The 7,367-nt window shown below is 39.4% G+C and overlaps 1 pseudogene; it reads right to left on the bottom strand.

The window, feature by feature from the left end:
• Nucleotides 1–5,312: 5,312 nt before the first annotated feature.
• On the bottom strand, nucleotides 5,313–5,687 carry LOC142365741 (large ribosomal subunit protein uL29-like; annotated as a pseudogene).
• Nucleotides 5,688–7,367: the final 1,680 nt, after the last annotated feature.

The following is a 7,367-nucleotide window of genomic DNA, read 5'->3' as shown; positions in this document are numbered from 1 at the left end:
AGATGGCCATTTTCATCTGCCATATTAGTAAGGCAAGTTGTCCCACATGAGACCCAGAGCATAGGCAACAGGAGCCTAAAACAGAAAGCTGCAAGGAAGGGAAGCAGGAGGGGAAGGAGAGCTTTCGATTGCAGTAGTGATGATCTAGTAAATCAGCACACGCTGTGCAACTGCAGCTACTGAATCCAAGTCTGGGTACACACCTGGCCAATTCTGAACTTGCAGTTACAGCAGAGACTTTTCTTCAAATTTCTGGTCTGCTGGGCTAAAAGATATGAATGGTGATGGTATTGAAACCCATTTATTAACATCTAGCACTAAAATACTTCCCCAGTAAGCCTTCTTTGTGCTTGATAGCTACCCATGTCCATGCACCACAGATAAAAGTAAATTTCATCATGTAACTCCAAAATAAAAAGCTAGTGGAGAGAGTATAGTGTTTGTATTTCAGAGGCAGTTTAAAATACAAAAATGTACTTATTATGGAATACTCAAAGACCACCCCATCTTGGGGAAAGAAAGTGGCAGATGAAGCTTCAGAGAAGGTATATTTAAAAATCAAAGCATACAAGTGCGTAGGAAGCTCTAGCATCCTCCCTGGTATGCACTACCTTTGAAATAGTAATGGCTACATAGTACCCACACAATTGTGCTGTGTAACTGCGCAAACCCAGGCTAAAGACCCTTTGTTAGTAAAAGCAATAAAATTGCGCTCCTGGCATGAAAACACTAGGAAATTCCAAAGTATGTTTTAACAGTTGGAGATTTTGTCTTGCATCAAAGATCTCAGTCCATAAAATGCTTCTGACACAGAAGAAAAAAAGAAAACCTAATTCAATTTTATGGGAAGTCAGAACGATAGGTGGCCTAATTATTCTCAATTAACCCTGCCCAGGAACTCATACACAAGGTGAAGATACACAAACAAATTAGTGTTTTGGATAGCTTCTACTTAAAAGAGAGGCAAATAACACAGTAGAAATATGCAGAATTCTTCTCCTGCTATTACTAAAAAAACAGTATACTGAATGTCCTCCAAACTTACTCCTTCCCGTGATTCACCCACTCTGTTAACTTCAACACTGAAACTTCAGCTTTCAACCAAAGCTTGGTAGTTCCCATACTTGTCCTGTTAAGACTTCCTCTACCACTATGCTCGGTATCCTTTGCCCTTCGACCCTTTTTAGCTCCAGAATTGGAGTTACACAAACACAGCAGTCTGAATTCATTCCGACAAACAAAATTATAAGTCTTTTTAAATAGAGTTCCTAAGGAGATAGTCCAGTCAAGATAAGCAAAATCAATAAGGCCACACATTCAGCCTTGCAATAGGTCAGCTTCTGATCTGCCTCCTCTTTTTCCACATCTCATTGAAAATGGACTAGTGTACACCAAGGATGGGAGGCAGGATTAGGTGGTGCTCTACACCGCTTAGTCAGAAGTTCCTTATCTGTCTAGGAAACAGGTGATTCCACCAAGTAAAAATCACAAAGACAGAGAATAAAATCAACATAAATGTATATTGACATCCTTCCTTATACAACTCCCCATAAAATTATAAATTACCCTTGTAATGGCACCCCAGGCTTCAATAAAAATTAGCAACCTAAAAGAAAGATGGGTTTTCTATGATTCAGCAAAGCTTACCCCAGGGGAAGTATGTCTGTTTTTGCTCTGGGATGATTCCTCAATTCTGTCTGTCACTGCTATTAGTGCAGAAAGAACAATAAGCACCATGTACTTTACAATAAAACATTTTTCTCTGATAGTTGTTACCTGTTACATGGAGAAATCCTGTGTGATTTTAATTTGTATACAAACCAATATACAAAAGTGGTGTGTGCACATAGGTACCTTATTTTAGTTTCATGTGCATGAGACTAGGCAAATTGGATTTAAGTTAGAGGAAATTTCCACAGAGAATTCTACCCTGCAGATGCAATAGCCAAGAATACCTGACAAGTACTCTGCTGGAAACTGCACCTACAATTAGAAAGAGACATGAAGTAGGCATTTCTCAAAAAAAAAAAAAATCTAATTATCAAGTAGTGTAGAAATATTTCTACAGTTGATGTTAATCGTGTTGCATTCACTTCCACACAACTGCTCACAATAGCAATATAGTAGGAAGACCACATAAAAGAAAATGTAGTTTGATTTCTTTTCATGTTGGATTTAATTCTCAAACATTTTTAATGTTTCTGCTGTGTTTGATCTAAAGATTAAGCATTTTTAGGAGCTATAACTTATAATACTTGCAAGAGTGGGCTGGATTGCATGCAGTTTAGAGGTGTATGTAGGGTTTATCAACACACCTGCTTGAGGAGTGATACGAGAAGCTTCATCTGTTGTTTTCAGGCTTAGCTTCTCAATGCATTGAGTATCTTCTCCCTACCTCAGTGCTTCTCAGATCACTGTCTGCTGAGCCTTTCCCAGAACACCCTCTGAACCAAGTTGTGGGTGACAGATTGCTGGAGAGGAACTCCTCCAAGGAAGTTTTTTCCACTTGTTTATTGACCAGAAAATGAAGAGGGAAACCAGTGATCTAATGAAGAGGGAAACCAGTGATCTAACATCTTCATACGACCACTTGCCTTCATTCTATTTGAAAATCAAATTACCATAGACTGTAATTAACACCTACAGAAAAAATGACAACAGTTTACAAATAGTTACTGCAGTGATTTTTTACCATTACTGTTACTTATTCAAATCCTTGCAGTGATAATTAATAAAAGCAAGATCCTAGGGGTAAGATTTGAATTATATGCAATGGCTATGGTTTGCACTTCTCTAGAGAACAGTGGATTGCTTCAAAGCAAAGGAAGGAAAGTATTTCGCCAGCATGTTAAAGGAAGGTGTTTTCAGAAAAGCAAGTTCATGAAAAGTTTTTAAAAAGTCCTGGCAGCTTTACCTGTGCTAAAACTTAAGGAAAAGCCATAGATATGTACTGTTTGTAGGAACTGCATAGTACTGTTTTCCTGGGATATAATCATAGTAGCTTTCCCTTTTCTTATGATGATAATACCTCAAAGATTCTCCATATCTACAAATTCTTCCAGTTCTGCAAGTGTTAATAAGACTACAATCTTCAAATCCTGTCCATTTAAGTAAAATCATGACGGGAAAAATCAAATACGCAGTTTCAAGAAGATAGTCTGAACATCAAAACGAATACGTTAATGAATAAATCAATGTAATCAAACTGGCACTAGAAATATTTACTGTTTTCTTTCCATTATGAAATCTGTGCCCCAAAATTCATGGAAGTAAAGATTAGAAATTAGTAGATTTGTTCCTATCTCAATGAGTGTATTGTGTTCTGTATACGAAATGGTCATGACCTAAAATCTGTTAGCTTTTTCCTTTGTAGGCATGGCTTAACCCATTTGTAAAGAAACATTCATGGGTTTCTTGCATGTAGACCAACAAGGTTTCTTATATCAGACTTCTAAGCTGTTATACTTCCAAATATTAAGGAATTATTCTGATTTATATGAAGGGAAGGCAGAGGAGGGCTTATGGTTCCCTTATAATTTTTATATATGGAGTCATGCTAAGAAAGACATAGGTGAATCAGTCTTCTCAAAAGTTTGCAAACTGTTTTGAACACTCCTGCAATCACGTTTTCATATCTATGTGGTATATACTTAAAAAAGGATTTTGTGGCAGAACTTGAAGAAATTATTGTGGTTTTTTTAGGCTACTTGATCTAATCCAAATGTAATTTTTTTTTCTTTCTGAGTGAGGTGATAATATCCTACAGAAAAGTGTGACTAGTACAGGGTACCAAGCAGGTACACTGACTTCGTCTTTTCAGCCTGTAAAAGAGGTGATGGAGATGGAGATATGACAGGCATTTGAAAAATCCCGAAGCATGGCAGGAAGACGGTGAAAAAGGAATAATTTTTCAGTGTGCCTCATATGACAGAAACCAGTAAACATCAAGCAGCAGGCACAAACAAGTAAAGGGAGATCCTTTCTCTCACTCAGTATAAAACTGTGAAATTCATTGTCACAGGAGGTTGTGGGTAGAAAGCAAAATCCATCAAGGGCTATTAAACAGTAAGATATCATCTCCAGCACAGGAAATCTCTGAGCCACAGATCACTAGAACCTGAAAAGTGGGAAGGAGGGAGACAGTATAATACAACTGTATAGTTGATTATTCTTCCATAGGCATCCACCACAGCCACTGTCAAAGAGCACATGCTCCTTGACAGGATAGACAGGTCCTTAGTCTGAATGAGTACGAGCCCCTTTATGCCATCATATATGATATAAAGGAAAAAATATATTAACTATATCAGCATATATTTCCTGTTTCTGCATATATATACACACATGTATATATGTACATGCAAAAGTGATAGCCATGATTTTCTTTGGTTCCAGGTACCCTTTTAGCAGCAAGTAATAATATAAACTGCTGGCTTGGGAAAGCCTTAACAGTCTGTTGGTACGGGGTGCTGTAAGCTCATATGAACTGTGCCACTGAGATTCACATTACAGAGATTTGCACTACAGAGACTCCTGAGCTAGCGGAAACTGCAACTTCAGTAATGTTTTTTGACAGTTTATTTTTGTGTAATGCCCCAGATTAAAAGAAAAGAAAAACAACACTCCACAAACAAAAACTGAAAAGAAACCAGCCCAAATTCCAGCATGCAGCTCCATAATCAGACCCACATGTGCCTTTTGCAGGGCTGGAAGCTCTCGCTCTTCCCTGCAGACATCCGACAGTAACCAGCTGCTCGAGGCATAATCTGGAGCATCCTTGTCGTTGCTGCTTTGCTTTCCTCAGGTCTCCCAATCCCTGTCTCTTCATCCAGGCAGTCTCAAAGTCTTGCTGAGTTACCTTGTTCCAAGAAGTGTGCCTTTTCCCACTCCCTCTCCTTTGCTAAATGTCTTCTGGTCTGGATGTCATCTTACAGACTTCAGACTTCCACTTACAGACGTCTTTCCCCAAGCTCCCAAACCCAGCATCTTTTCCCAAAATATGCCTCACCTGCCATCTTACTTGCCCTTTCTCCTTGACTCCCAGCCTGTCCCTGTCAGTTTGAGGTCCATTTCTTATTAGTCAGACTTCTGCCTAATCACATGAGTTTTACCTCTTCTTTCTCTCTTCCCATTTTGCATTTCAATCAGGTAATGCCCTTCTGCAGATTTCATCAGTGGGTCTCTGCAGCCACAGTTTCCCTCTCCTTGCTGTGTGAACCAGCTGGGAAAATCCTTTTCTCCACCACAGCAAATTTCTGTTTAATGAGGCAATACTTATCCAAAATAATTAAGAATATTAGTACACAGGAGTTTTATGCACCAACAGTGAATCTCTGGGTAGGGTATAGCTTTTTGTTCCTTTTGTTGATGTTTTTTCGTCTCAGACTGTCTTTGTGCTAGTTTTGCATGTGTCATCAACCATGTGTTATCTTGGGCCACTGCTCAAGAGGTTAGTGCTTTCTGCCTTTGTAAAATTTCCTCAAGTTCTCCTTCTGGTACTGACTGATAACAGCCACGGCTCTGGCAATGGATGTGGAGACTACACGTATTTTGGAGAGTTTGAAATCATTTTCTGCTAAGACCCTCACCACGTGGTGTTGAGCCTGTTCCTCCTTCTGGTCATCCAGCTGCATCAGCAGCTGCTCTTTGTCCTTCCCTGGCAGATGTCAAGCCTTGATCTTTGCCATGATGGTGGCAGCAGCATGGGTCCAAGCACAAAAGGCAAAGAGGCAGATGCCAAGCAAGAAGAGGACCTGTTGCAAATCCGGGTTCATCCTCTCTTGCCCAGGCTGTTAGCCTGTGAGACCTGCTCACTGCCCCGACAGGGGAAGAGATGTAGTACTGTCAGTGACCACATAAATGTAGGGATTTTAGAGTGCTGCATACCTGAACAGAAGGGAAGCAAAAACTTTTGATTTAATTAAATGCATTTTACCCATCCACATTCTCAACAGTAGCTAAAACATTTTGATGGGATTTTCTACACATGCACACACAGCACCAGTCTGTCACAGACATCTCACTTTGCAAAATTTTCCAGATGACTGAGTTTTATCTGATGGGCAATTAATGACTTCAGCAGTTGCATTTGTAGTAAAATTAGCTGCCAACTATTCTTTCTTAACCTTTGCAAAAGATGTGCAATCTGACACACACAACCCAAAGTTACACTGAAATGGACACTAATAGACAACTAACAGCTCTGCACACCTAATTAAATACTGAAAAATCATGAGCTTAGTCAAAGGGAAAGTAATGACAGCAAAGGGAAAGGTTTTCTGCATTGTTATTCAGGCAATACATGCATTAGACCTTCCATTCCACAAGATATTTAGGTTTAATGTTGTAAATATCCACATTTTCTCCACCAGCTGCACACCTAAAAGAGATCACGCTTCCCTGTTTTTTTTCTGCAGGTCTCCCCCATGCATGGAAAAGGATGAGGGAGGCCCAGAGGAGGGAGCAGTGATATGCAAGGAGATCTAGGATCGCAGCCGGGACTGGGTGAACATACGTCATCCCTTTTCCTGTTCTGGGGAGCTTCCCAGAACACAAAGATGCTCTACAACTCCAGAATGGACTTTTCAGCTAAGAGAGCTTCTAAAGTTGGCTCTGCTGAGCGGTGTGACACATACCACATACTGCCAAAACTCCCACAGAGGACTCTCTCTCCACCGTAGAGACAGTTTGCTTTCCAAACATTTTTCAGCTAAGAAAAAAAGAGGGTTCATTCATTTGTCTTTTCTTTTATTTTGGGGGGTGGGTGTTTAATGAATTTTCTTAGTGACCAAGTTTGCAGTACTAATCTCTCTCACCATGTTTTTAATCTAATGAAAACTAAATCAACTATTAATCTACACATTATCACAGATCAGTTCAGATTTGCTACAGGTCATGAACTATGCACAGCTAAAAAGCTTTGCTGCAAGGGAAACTATCATCACAGACATTTCACAATAAGCTGGAGTATTTTATTCTTCCTTTTCTTCCTCTTACTCCAGGTTATTAGAAAATATGAAACTGTTAAGAGGAACGTAGTAACAGCAGCCAGGACATTCTGTTCGCTTGCCCTTTAATCTTTCTGCTGTAATGCTAGCGTGAAAATTTATACCAAGTATTTTCACAATTCTGTCTGCAATTCTGTATGTATTAAGCAGTTTTATCTAGTCTGAAGGAAAACATAGCACTGTATTTGATAATCTCCAAGGTAGAGAGTCTTCTTTATCATTAGTGCTTTTGCAGATTTCTGTCCTTGGCTTGGTAGGCAAGTTAAAAACACTGTGAAAATGTGAAGTCCTACCCAGAGAACACAAAATCTACATAACAGAACCGAGCAAGTAATATGTATTTATTGAAACAATCACAGA

This window comes from Opisthocomus hoazin, chromosome 2, assembly GCF_030867145.1.
Source record: "Opisthocomus hoazin isolate bOpiHoa1 chromosome 2, bOpiHoa1.hap1, whole genome shotgun sequence".
NCBI classification, from domain to species: Eukaryota; Metazoa; Chordata; class Aves; order Opisthocomiformes; family Opisthocomidae; genus Opisthocomus; species Opisthocomus hoazin.
This window is presented reverse-complemented; position numbering and strand designations above follow the sequence as displayed.